This window comes from Lissotriton helveticus, chromosome 10 (assembly GCF_964261635.1).
Source record: "Lissotriton helveticus chromosome 10, aLisHel1.1, whole genome shotgun sequence".
NCBI classification, from domain to species: domain Eukaryota; kingdom Metazoa; phylum Chordata; class Amphibia; order Caudata; family Salamandridae; genus Lissotriton; species Lissotriton helveticus.
This window is the reverse complement of record NC_136071.1, coordinates 232,089,357-232,102,312: the sequence shown is the minus strand read 5'-3', so window position 1 is coordinate 232,102,312 and position 12,956 is coordinate 232,089,357.

The following is a 12,956-nucleotide window of genomic DNA, read 5'->3' as shown; positions in this document are numbered from 1 at the left end:
GGAATGACCACGACGGAGCTACGAAATGGTGCTGCTCTCATGCTAACCCCAGCTTCAGTCTGAAACATCCAGAAACACTGTAGACTACCAATTCGATCAGTTCCGGTAGCGCCCCAATGTAACCCGGTAGAGAAGAACTAGCCCTCCCCTCTTTGACTGATGGTTCTTGTTGCCTGTCCCTTCTGTTGTCATTTAACAGAACTATTTAGCCTGCTGAAAGGGGTTGTGTTCCGACCGCTGGTTGGTGGAGACATTTTGACTATATTCTGTACCTGCGTTGTCGCGTAATGCGTCATATGACGCGCCGCGTTAGCGCATCCGGAAGTCATCCGGGGCGCGCAGCGCGTAACGTAAGCATAACAAGTCATGTGACTTGTTAATAAAACTTTTCATTGGTTCATTTTACTTTTCTTATTGTAATGATGAAAGGCTTGGTCATATGACCTAAAAATTACGCTTTTCATTACTTCCGAACATTATTTTTTCTTAAATATATGTTATAATGTTCCAGGCTAATGTACTTTCCCGGAAATTTTACAACTGTCCTGCAAGTAAAATATATTCTTTTTTCGAGAAAAAGAGCGTTTCTTCGTCCCATGACGGAGCCGTTGAGCAAAAGAGGGTCGACCTGCTGTCTTAGTCGCCGATACGCCTGAATATGAGATTCTTATCGATCACTTTATGTTGCAGGAATAGAAAACACAACAGCCCTTGACCATTTATCTTTACTGCGTTCCTTCGTATTATACCTTTTACCCTTCATGTAATTGGTCTGCTTTATTTCACTTGCCTTTTAATGATTCTAAAACAGTGACTATTATTAAAAACTTTACCAATGTATATACTACTACCATGTTTTCTTTTAAAAACCTTTATTGTGAAAATTTCATTATACAAATACGAGCCTATAACCACGTGGGCCGGCCACGGAGCAAACTGTAATCGTATATGATGAATAGACATTTACACTGTAGAGGAACGTAACGGGCGGGCCATTAGGTTGCAAGAACTAAGGTGTCTAACAGTTACGGAATCGGTGGACGTACATTTTATAATTAAAATACGACAGGGCCAGTTACAATAAAATTATCTAGATATACATTTGCGGGCAAGTACCATGGGTGACGTTAATTCGAACTTTCAACAGTACAGTAATCAATAACACATCAGAACTTAATATCAATAGGGATGTCGAAATATTCAATCAATTCTCGTCCCCGCCCGCCATGTGCTTCAAAACTGCATACGTATCTCGTGATTTCAAGGTTCTGCAACCAGTACACAACAAGGAGTTACGAGTCCCATTTATTCTGGCGCCATTTTGGGCGAGGACGGGCAGGTCCAGGATATAGTCAAAATGTCTCTACCAACCATCGACTATGATGATGTTCATATGCTGTATTTATTAGAGTAACACTCAGATGTCCACATGAAATAAATTTGCCACAATCTAAACATGTCATTTTAATCTTTCCAAAGTTCTTCTAAATATTTGGGACCGTTTCCCTTGCCTCTGAAGCTCTCAGTGCCACTTCTTTGATGAATGTACTAGCAGGTCAGGGGTTCTCCTCCAAATCTCTCTTTTATGCAGCACTATAATTAATTGGTGCCACCTCTCCATATGACGATGCATGGTATAGTTACCACAACTATATTTTTTTTCGGTTCCTCTAGAGAGTTCATCGTGGCAGATGAAGCGTGTAACGTACCGGGCATTTACCTTTTTTTGCATGTACAGGAAAGGAAAAAAAAATCGAGCGTCCGAGTTCTAAGGTGTCCCAGGGCCATTTTAGTGGACCAGGCCCAAATCCAAAGAACAGGCCGCCATTTTGAGAGTCCTGTTGCAGCCGCCTGTCGCTGTAGCATCAAGAGCAGCCGAAACTCAGCTGAATGGCAACTGAAACGGTAAAGGGGCGCCCCACTACAGCAGACGAGCCAGGCCCAAATCCAAAGAACAGCTATCTCACAGGCTAATGGGGCGACCCACGCCGAGTTTCAGCATTGTAGGATGACCACACAAGTACATCAACTTGCTAGACATCACCTCGGTGCCATCCGGATCTCGGCGCCCCACTGCAGATGAAGTGCCTCTCAACTATGAAACCACCACGGTGACATCCGGATCTTGGCGCGTTGTGCTGCCTTCGGCCTATTCGCACATCGGTCCGCTACTGACGCCATCTCACAGGCTAATGGGGCGACCCACGCCGAGTTTCAGCATTGTAGGATGACCACACCAGTACAGCAACTTGCTAGACATCACCTCGGTGCCATCCGGATCTCGGCGCCCCACTGCAGATGAAGTGCCTCTCAACTATGAAACCACCACGGTGACATCCGGATCTTGGCGCGTTGTGCTGCCTTCGGCCTATTCGCACATCGGTCCGCTACTGACGCCATCTCACAGGCTAATGGGGCGACCCACGCCGAGTTTCAGCATTGTAGGATGACCACACCAGTACAGCAACTTGCTAGACATCACCTCGGTGCCATCCGGATCTCGGCGCCCCACTGCAGATGAAGTGCCTCTCAACTATGAAACCACCACGGTGACATCCGGATCTTGGCGCGTTGTGCTGCCTTCGGCCTATTCGCACATCGGTCCGCTACTGACGCCATCTCACAGGCTAATGGGGTGACCCACGCCGAGTTTCAGCATTGTAGGATGACCACACCAACTTGCTAGACATCACCTCAGTGCCATCCGAATCTTGGCATCTCAACGCCTAGTGGTATCTTCCATACAAAAAATATTGTTACGCTGCCTTTGGCCCCATTCGCACATCAGTCCGCAACTTAGACATCACCTCGGTGCCATCCGGATCTTGGCATCTCAGCGCCTTGTGGTGTCAGTCAGAAAATATTGTTGTGCTGCCTTCGGCCTATTCGCACATCGGTCCGCTACTGACGCCATCTCACAGGCCAACGGGGCGCCCCACGCCGACTTTCAGCATTGTAGGATGGCCACACCAGTGCGGCAACTTGCTACACACCACCTCGGTGCCATCCGGATCTTGGCATCTCAGCGCCTTGTGGTCTCTTCTACACCGGAAATATAGTAGAAAATATTGTTGCGCTGCCTTTGGCCCCATTCACACATCAGTCCGCTACTGACACCATCTCACAGGCCAACGGGGCGCCCCACGCCGACTTTCAACATTGTAGGATGGCCACAGAAGTGCGACAACTTACTAGACACCACCTCGGTGCCATCCGGATCTTGGCGCGTTGTGCTGCCTTCGGCCTATTCGCACATCGGTCCGCTACTGACGCAAACTCACAGGCCAACGGGGCGCCCCACGCCGACTTTCAGCATTGTAGGATGGCCACACCAGTGCGGCAACTTCCTACACACCACCTCGGTGCCATCCGGATCTTGGCGCGTAGTGAAGCTGCAGCAGCTGCAAATAAGCTTCAGACAGTGTTACAACCGCTGCTCAGAACTCTCAACTATGACACCACCTCGATGCCATCCGGATCTTGGCGCGTTGTATTGCCTTCGGCCTATTCGCACATCGGTCCGCTACTGACGCCGCCTCACGTGCCAACGTATTTTCTCCGCATTTTATACCCTATGCCGCATAACAGGTCATGTGACTTGTTTATAAAACTTTTCATTGGTTCATTTTACTTTTGGTTTCCTAATGATGGAAGGCTTGATCATATGACCTAAAAACAACACTTTTCATTGGATGAAAACTTTTTTTTTCCCCCAAACGATGAAAGCCCCACCTTGTTTCTGGATGTTTCAGACTGAAGCTGGCGTCACCATGAGAGCACCACCATCTCGTAGCTCCGTCGTGGTCATTCCGCGAGCAATCATGGCAGCCGCTCCCCACCAGAAGCCTGCAGGAGTCGGGGCCCCCAAAACTTTTGATGAATTCTCAAGGCGGAGGGGACGCTTTCGAGAATGGGGTCCAAGACCTAGCAGACAAGCGTCCGATTTCCAAGGTGTCCCAGGGCCATTTCAGTGGACCAGGCCCAAAAAGGAAACAGCCTGCCGCCATTTTGAGAGTCCTGTGACAGCCGCCTATCGCTGCACCGCAAGAGTGGGCGCAACTCAGCTGAATGGCGGATTTTGACACAGTGGACCAAAAGCGGACGGAATGGCAACTGAAACGGTAAAGGGGCGCCCCACTACAACAGACGAGACTCCACCTGGAGAGGCCCGTTCACGCCGCCTCCCCCGGGGCGCTCCACGCCGTTATTCGGAGCAGCATTGTAGGATACCAAAACCAGTGCGGCAACTTACTGGACATCACCTTGGTGCCATCGTTCTGCTGCCTTGGAACTATTCGCACAACAGTTTGCTACTGATGACCCACCCCCCGCGACGCCCCACGCCGTTATTTGCTGGGTGGCAACTTACTAGACATCACTTTTGTGTCATCTAGATTTCGGCGCGTTCTGCTGCCTTGGAACTATTCGCACAACAGTTTGCTACTGATCACCCACCCCCCGCGACGCCCCACGCCGGAAATCTGGACGTTGTGCTGCGTTGGGACTATTCGCACAGCCGACCGCTACTTCGTTGTTTTTCTCTAAAAATGTTTATATGTTATTACTATTTTTGTTTTCTTGTATATATTTATAAATTATTAAAGTTTTATAATCTTACTACTTTGTCGGAGTGCTATATATTTTTAATGTGACACATAATTGTAAAAACTTTGATGTACAAAGAGTCATCCCTGGAATCTTCCGCTTCACGCTCGGTCCCCTCCCCAATCACAATACAGAATGGTTTTCAGATAATAGCAACGCTTCTGCTGTGACGGATCTCATCGAGTGTGGGCCTTGATCTACTATAACTCCTTTGAAGACGGGTGATTCTTTACAGCTGTGGCCATAAACTACATCTGCAGGGCTAGCTGATAGCCTAGGACCGGCCTGGACAATCGGACACAGAGGAAAAGGAGTGTCAGAGGGTGCGGTAGTGAATAGGGCGAAAGGGAGGTGTCGGGCGGGCACAGGGTGTGATTCTCAGGGAAGAACAGCGCAGATGGGGGGAGGTTTATTACCCATGCATAAAACAGAGAGCGGGGGTGACCACTGCCTGGGGGAGATGCTTGCGAGGGTGGGGAGCCATGCTAAGGATCGACAGCGTTCACAGAGTGGATCTGGTCAAGGCATCTAAAATGGCTGCCGTGCACGACAAAAGTGTGGCATTTGAAAAAAGACAAGATGGCGCACACAATGTTTTTCAACAATTCCTGATTTCCTTCGAATCGAACGTTAACAGACGTTGGGGCATATTACCAAAGTTAAGCGATATTTATCCCTAACGATGCATTGCAAAGATTTTTTTACCGTCAGAAATTATCGCAGATAAACCTTGCTATTATCAAGGTTTATCGCAAATACGATAAAAAACGAGCGCAATGCATTAATGTCGCTGAAAACTCCGCGATATTCATGCATTACCGAGCTAATGCTCTTAGCCATGTTATCCACCTCCCATTGGATAACATGGCTAAGAACTGCTCAGGGCAGCTGTTACTTTTTGGAGATATTCGCGCTTATCTCGAATATTTCCAAAAGTTGATAATAGGAGATAGCGATGTTAGCGACTGTTTCCAGTCGCTAACATCTTGGCATGCCCACTTTGCATGTCATTAGTGATAAATATCACTCACATGCAAAGTGGGACCCAAGATGGTCGCTATCTCCTACTAGCCGTCGCTAACTGGTGTTAGCAACAGCTAGGTAATACACATATAATTTTATCTCCGCGAAGCGGAGCGCTGTTACAGATATATATCTTGTTTTTGAACGTTAATTTCTCAAAATGCACTGAAGCACATATATTGAGACATAGCAAAGGCACATCGGGCTACCAGTCCCTAATATTTTACCAAGTTTCGTGCAAATCCATTCAGCCGTTCGATTATTATTATTATTATTTTTTTTTGCCCCGCGGGGCCCTTTTAAAACCTCCACATCAAACCTAGGGGGTCAGCGAGGATCTACTATGCCCCCTTATGGTCATCAGCCGTTCGATTATTATTATTATTTTTTTTTTTGCCCCGCGGGGCCCTTTTAAAACCTCCACATCAAACCTAGGGGGTCAGCGAGGATCTACTATGCCCCCTTATGGTCATTTGCCCCTTCGCTTTGGCCTCCTCTTGTCTCTCGATCCTACCGAGAGACAAGATGGCGGCCGCTACGTACTGTTTGGAATGTTTACAGACACCGGAGAGCCAATCAGCTTCGCTTCGCAAAGCTCCGTAACGCGAAAAGTACGCGAAGCGGTGCGCTGTTACAGATATATATCTTTTTTTGAACGTTAATTTCTCAAAATCCACTGAAGCACATATATTGAGACCTAGCAAAGGCACATCGGGCTACCAGTCCCTACAATTTTGCCAAGTTTCGTGCAAATCCATTCAGCCGTTCGATTATTATTATTATTTTTTTTTTTTGCCCCGCGGGGCCCTTTTAAAACCTCCACATCAAACCTAGGGGGTCAGCGAGGATCTACTATGCCCCCTTATAGTTATTTCCCCCTTTGTTTTGACCTCCTCTTGTCTCTCGATCCTACCGAGAGACAAGATGGCGGCCGCTACGGACTGTTTGGAATGTTGACAGACGCCGGAGAACCAATCAGCTTCGCTTCACAAAGCTCCGTTGCGCGAAAAGTACGCGTCCTGGAGCGCTGCCCGGTCCGCGCTTACAGATATATATCTTTTTTTAAACGTTAATTTCTCAAAATCCACTGTAGCACATATATTGAGACCTACAAAAGGCACATCAGGCTACCAGTCCCTACAATTTTGCCAAGTTTCGTGCAAATCCATTCAGCCGTTCGGGCTAAAAGTGAGGCCAACCGCCCTATGGAAAACTCAATGTTAAAAACACGTTTTGGGACCCCCCTTTTTTCTCAGCCCCCCCTTGACGAACCCCCCCCCAAATTTTCAAGGGCTGCTCAGAAACAAAATGTGCCATTTTCCTGAAAATTTCAGCCAATTCCGTCCACAAACGCCAAAGTTATTAGACATAGAATTTTCAAAAATCCCATAGAGAAAAAATCCTAACTATATATACCTACTGGCGACCGCCAGTAGGTAATATATATATATATATATATATATATATAAATATATATATATATATATATATATACAATACAATTCAACATTGAATTACGGTATATAGACGGAATTGGATCTGACTGTAAATACTTCATTTAAGATTGTTGGTTCAGGGCAATCCATCCCCACCCTCACCCCGTCCTGCCTATACAGATTAGTGAGAGTACTTCACGGAAATAATTACTGTATATAGATGGAATTGGATCTGATTGTAAATACATTATTATACTTTAATTATAATTATTGGTTCAGGATTACTTTTGTACTTTACGTTAATTGTACATAATTATGTATAAACAACTACAAACATGTACTGGCCACATGTCCACTATGCAGGGTTGGTGGTCTAGATGACCATGGAAATAGTAGAGGGTACTTTCACTTATCAATGTATTTAAGTAAGGTCTAGACCTGTGGACTCTATGGTCCAGTTGAAGGCAGGAGCCGAAATGCGTAGACCGTCCAATTGATGCACTTTCTTTTTTGCACTGGTGTGTAAATAATAAAAAACGCGAAGAAATCATCTGCTGTGCTGTGCCGTGTCTTTGTCTACTAATCGTGGAAAGAAGAAGCTTTGGTAATATATATATAAATATATATATATATATATATATACATATATTAATTGGAAAAAAACATAGGTTTCAGGGGTGTTATAGTTAGCTGGACATTTCACTCATACCAAACCATTGATATTCCTCTGTTATAGTTAGTTGTACTGACTGTAACTCTCGCGCCCGCAATCCACTGGTGATGATATCACATATTACATCATTCATGACATGGTCAGTGACATCACTGCTGACATGATGACATCACTGATGACATCATCCAGTGAATGTGGTTTGGTTTGTTATTTAAATATGTATTATATATACACTAATCTGTAATGAAGAATCAGTGAATATATAAATATCTGGATGGAGGATTTAGTAGCAGTGTGATTGACTGTTTACTTGACTAATTTATAGTGTCTCACTAAATATATTGGATAGTGACTAAACTGTGTGAATATCTGTATTACTTGGTCAGTTGTTGTGTAAAATGCTGCACCAGTTCGTTACTAGCTACATGAAAGTCTATTTTAGTTATTGATTAGCTAGCTGAGTATTTGTATGGGAGAGTGGAAGTGTGTGTGGTTCGGTGGGGGGGTGTGACTGCCCAAAGATATGTGAATAGTTGATTCAGTAGGTATATGATGTTAAGACTACATGTTATAATACTTGCATGGGTGAGTGAATATCATTATGGGTGTGGTGATGAGCAAATATATTTCTCAATGGTACATGTCCAACAAACTAGAATAATATAAGGCAGTGTATGTGACATGTGTTGTATATAAATACATATACATAAGACTCAGTGATTGCATGAGTGACTGTATGGATAACTGTATACTTGTAATAGTGGTTTTAGAACACACTAAGTATGAGTTACTATCTATATGAATAAATGAAGTGCTGTTTGTATAAGTGTGTAGCTGAGTAAATGTAAGTATGATCCATTGTTTGCATACGTGAGTAGGATGACTTCATAAGTAAATAGGATGTGTGCTGGTATATAATGTCAATCTAGGTGTATAATTGTATTTAATAGTATTCTATTGATCATTCACAGCATGAATGAATGAATCTATAGGTAAGTGATTAGATGTGTATGCAGATCTGGGAATCACTGAGTGTGTTTTTAGATATTTGTATTGCTGTGTCAATGGATTCAATTATGGTACTCTGTATTTTTCAGTGAGTGATGAAAGGTTATAGTGGTGTATGATGAGGTGATCTGATTGTCATGTGGATGATGTCATCAATGATGTCATCAGTGATGTCATTTGAGATGTCATCAGTGATGTCATCAGTGATGTCACTGACCATGTCATGAATGATGTAATATGTGACATCATCACCAGTGGATTGCGGGCGCGAGAGTAACAGTTAGTACAACTCAGTATAATGGAGGAATTTCAATGGTTTTGTATGAGTGAAATGTCCAGCTAACTATGGGGCATATGTATCAGCCGTTTTTTAAGTCGCAAATGCTGCGATTCGCAAAAAAGCAGCGTTTGCGACAAAAAATTCGCAAAACGCGATGTATAAGTGAAATCGCATCGCAAAATTAAGGAGTCGCAAAATTTGCGATTCCTTAATTTTGCGTAAGCATTTAAGGAATCGCAAATTGCAATTCCTTAAATGCACCCAAGTTGTGCGATTTCTCATTCCGATATCTCCCCTTATGGTATGTATGGGCGCCATATGCCCCTCACATGTTCATTTCAGGGGTGCATCAGGGTGTCCTTATGACACTCTTGCACCCTTGAAATTATTCTCAATTTGTGATTCTCAAATTGAGAATCGCAAATTGAGAATGACTTCCCAATCATTCCTATGGGCCTCCTGGCCCATAGAAATGAATGGGAAGGTATTCCTTTAGTGCGATTTCGCAATTTGCTAATCACAATTAAGGAATACTAAGAATTCGCAAAAAAAGTGCGATTTTTTTAAATACATCCCATTTTGCAATTCTCAAATAGCGATTCTCAAAAAATCGCTATTTGAGAATCGCAAACACGGATGTTGATACATATGCCCTTATAACACCCTTGAAACCTATGGTTTTTTCAATGAATTGTCAAGGTTTTTTAAATGATAATTCCTAACTATAACATGTATGAAACCTATGGGTTTTTTTCCAGTGAATTTCAAAGGTTTTTTAAAGGTTTTTTAAAGGATATTTTAAAGGATAATTCCTAACTATAACCTGCCTGAAACCTATGGTTTTTTTTAGTGAATTTCAAAGGTTTTTTAAATAACAATTCCTATTTATAATATTGACCACTTCCCTATATTTTCAACAAGATCAAAATCTGCAATGCTACCTAAAAATCAGGCAATAGTTCCACTTACCACTAGCAAATTAACATCTACAATTAACTGATGTAAGAACGTCGACTATGTACTGCGTGAATGACATCCAACTCTCACCTTTAGTTAAAGAACAATATGCGATAGAGGTTCTAATTATACACTTCCGACACCCAATAAAATCACAATACCCAGCACCACCACAACCACCCCCCCCGGACCCCTCCCCACTACTACCTCAGAGGCAGCGCAAAACAGGACAACGGACCTTTCCAAAATAATATATCCCCTCAACTGTGCACTAGCACAATGTACAATGATGTGGCAACCAAGTATGTATAAGGGAAAGAACTCGAACATCAACAATAATGTACACAACGCTAAGACTATCGGTGAAATACTATACACAATTCACTATAGAAACCAAAAACGTTTTCGTGTGTAGATATACCATTGATTCATATAGTGTACTGAATAGTGGACGCAACCATATTATCTCAGACACTGGGGAGTATTTCGGTCATGTAGCTGTGTTCACCCCCTCCCCTTTGAAACAGAAGCAGAGTGGGCTAGTCCAACGTAAACAACGTCAACGTAAGACTATAAATAATTAGGCTGCGCCTTGGGCGTTGTTCACTTCTGCAAAGAGAAGAGACTGCGCCGCAGCGAAGGTCCGCACCCTGCTACGTAGCTACCGCCATGACCACATGCCTCCTCGATACAGGTCCATTGAGAACTCAGCACCATAGCACCGCAGGCTTATATCTGTATCGACTACTGTCTTCGATCTACACTGCGAACAGGAGGGTTTAGATCAAAATTTGTCGTCGGTATCTGAGCTGAGTACTTCCTTCAAACTACACTGCGGTCAGTAAAATTGACAACTTGATACCAGTTGCGCATCAGCACTACAGAAAACATTGAATTCAGTCACAATTTATTTAAAGAAGAAACAATTGTACTATGTCATCAGATGTTGTTAAAGTATGAACTTCATTTATTTAATGCAGAGACAATTCTACAAGATGTCTTCAGAATTTGTTTAAATAAGTGACAAAATGCATTCGTCCATGTCTGTGTCAACAACTGTTTTCATTCTACACTGCGGACAGCAGGGTTCACAACTTGAATTTGTGCCTCATCCTCCCCCTCCAGAGAAGTATACATCAATTGTCTGGAAGTTTTTTACTTTTCCTTCGATGCAGAAGAAGGTTAATGCTACTAAGGTCACTTGCAAAATCTGCAAGGCGATACTGTGCAGGGGTGATCCTACAAAAAAATAGTCTTGTGGAACAGCAAATATGAGGAGACAGCTTCAGACAAAACATCCGGGAAAGTTAGCAAGAGACAAATGAGGAGACTAAAAGATTTCTGCCTTTGATCTACAGTACAGTCAGTAGAGTTTATAACTTGATATCAGTGGTGCAGAAGCACTACAGACAACATTGAATTCAGTCTCAAACTCATATTTTCTTAAACTATGAACAGTAGGAAATTCAGCCTTCATTTATTTAATACAGAAACAACCGTAATATATGTCTTCAGAATGTGTTTAAATAAGTGAAGAAAAGCATTCCTCGGTGTCTGTGTCAACTACTGCCTTCAATCCACACTGTGTACAACAGGGTTCACAACTTGAATTCAGCTTTTCATCTACACTACGAACAGCATTCAAATTAGTCTTGATTTATATAAGGCAGAGACAATTTTGTTAAATGATGCGACAAAAAGCATTCCTCAATGACTGTACTGAGTATTGTTTTCAAATGTACACTGCGATCAACAGAGTGCACCACTTGATACCACAAACGCAAAAGCACTACAGACAACATTGAATTCATTCTCAATTTATTTAAGGCAGAGACAATTTTACTGTGTCCTCAGATTTTGTTAACTGAAAAAAAGCATTCCTCGATGTTTTTGTCAACTACTGCCTTCAATTTACACTCAGCAGGGTTCACAACTTGAAATCAACTTTGCATGTATACTACGGACAGTAGGGAATTCAACCCTGATTTATTTGATGCAGAAACAATTTTACTGTATGTGTTCGAATTTTGTCAAAATTCACATGAATTATCGCAAAGAAGAGTGAAGAGTTTTATGTCACGTTGAGACATACTATGCCTTTTAAATGTCCCGGAAATATACATATTTTAATAATGTATTCTATATATGTTCTATCTTCTAATTCGACCATGATTGCAGATGATGCAGTCCACCCTAACATGTACATTGCGAACAGCAGGGTTTACAACTTGACTATAATCGGTTAAGAAAGCCAAATGCTCCCAATCTGCAACATCGCCACCAGATATACGTTCCCATTTTGAGAAAGTTGGAATGCACTGCGTGAAGTGCAATCATTTAATTTGTTATGGGGAGCAATCAGTAGACCTAGTTTGCAGAACAATTGATAACTATCGATGGTAGTTATTTTTTTTCCCCTCAAAGTACATGCAATCCAGTATGCAACATTCAATGCTTTGAGTGCAGCCCGTTCAAACCACGCATAATCGCAGGGTGAGCACACGCTAAACACCAGCTGTACCACTAACTCAGTACACCTTAAATAATCGCCCGAGGCTTTATTAAGGCAAAATTCAGTAGTCAAAAACATATCCCCCACTGCACCCTATCTGGACCACGCATCATCGCAGGTTACGTACACGCTCAGTCCCAAAGGTACTACTAACTCAGTGCACCATAATTCATCGCCACATGGCCGTATTAAGGCAGAATTTAACTGATTCTTCATTCATTATTTATAAAGTGCAGTACCAAACAAAGTAACGTCCCTCAAATGTACACAAAATCGCCACATGGCCTTACTAAGCCAGAATTCACAAGACAAAAAACATTACTATCATTACGGCCTGCCCAGACCACACATCATTGCAGGGTCCACAGAACCTTGTTGTTTCAGGTACCATTAACTCAGTGGAAACCAAAATGAGTATACCACCTGTCAAACCCTACACAATATCCCTTTAGTATGCTTCCT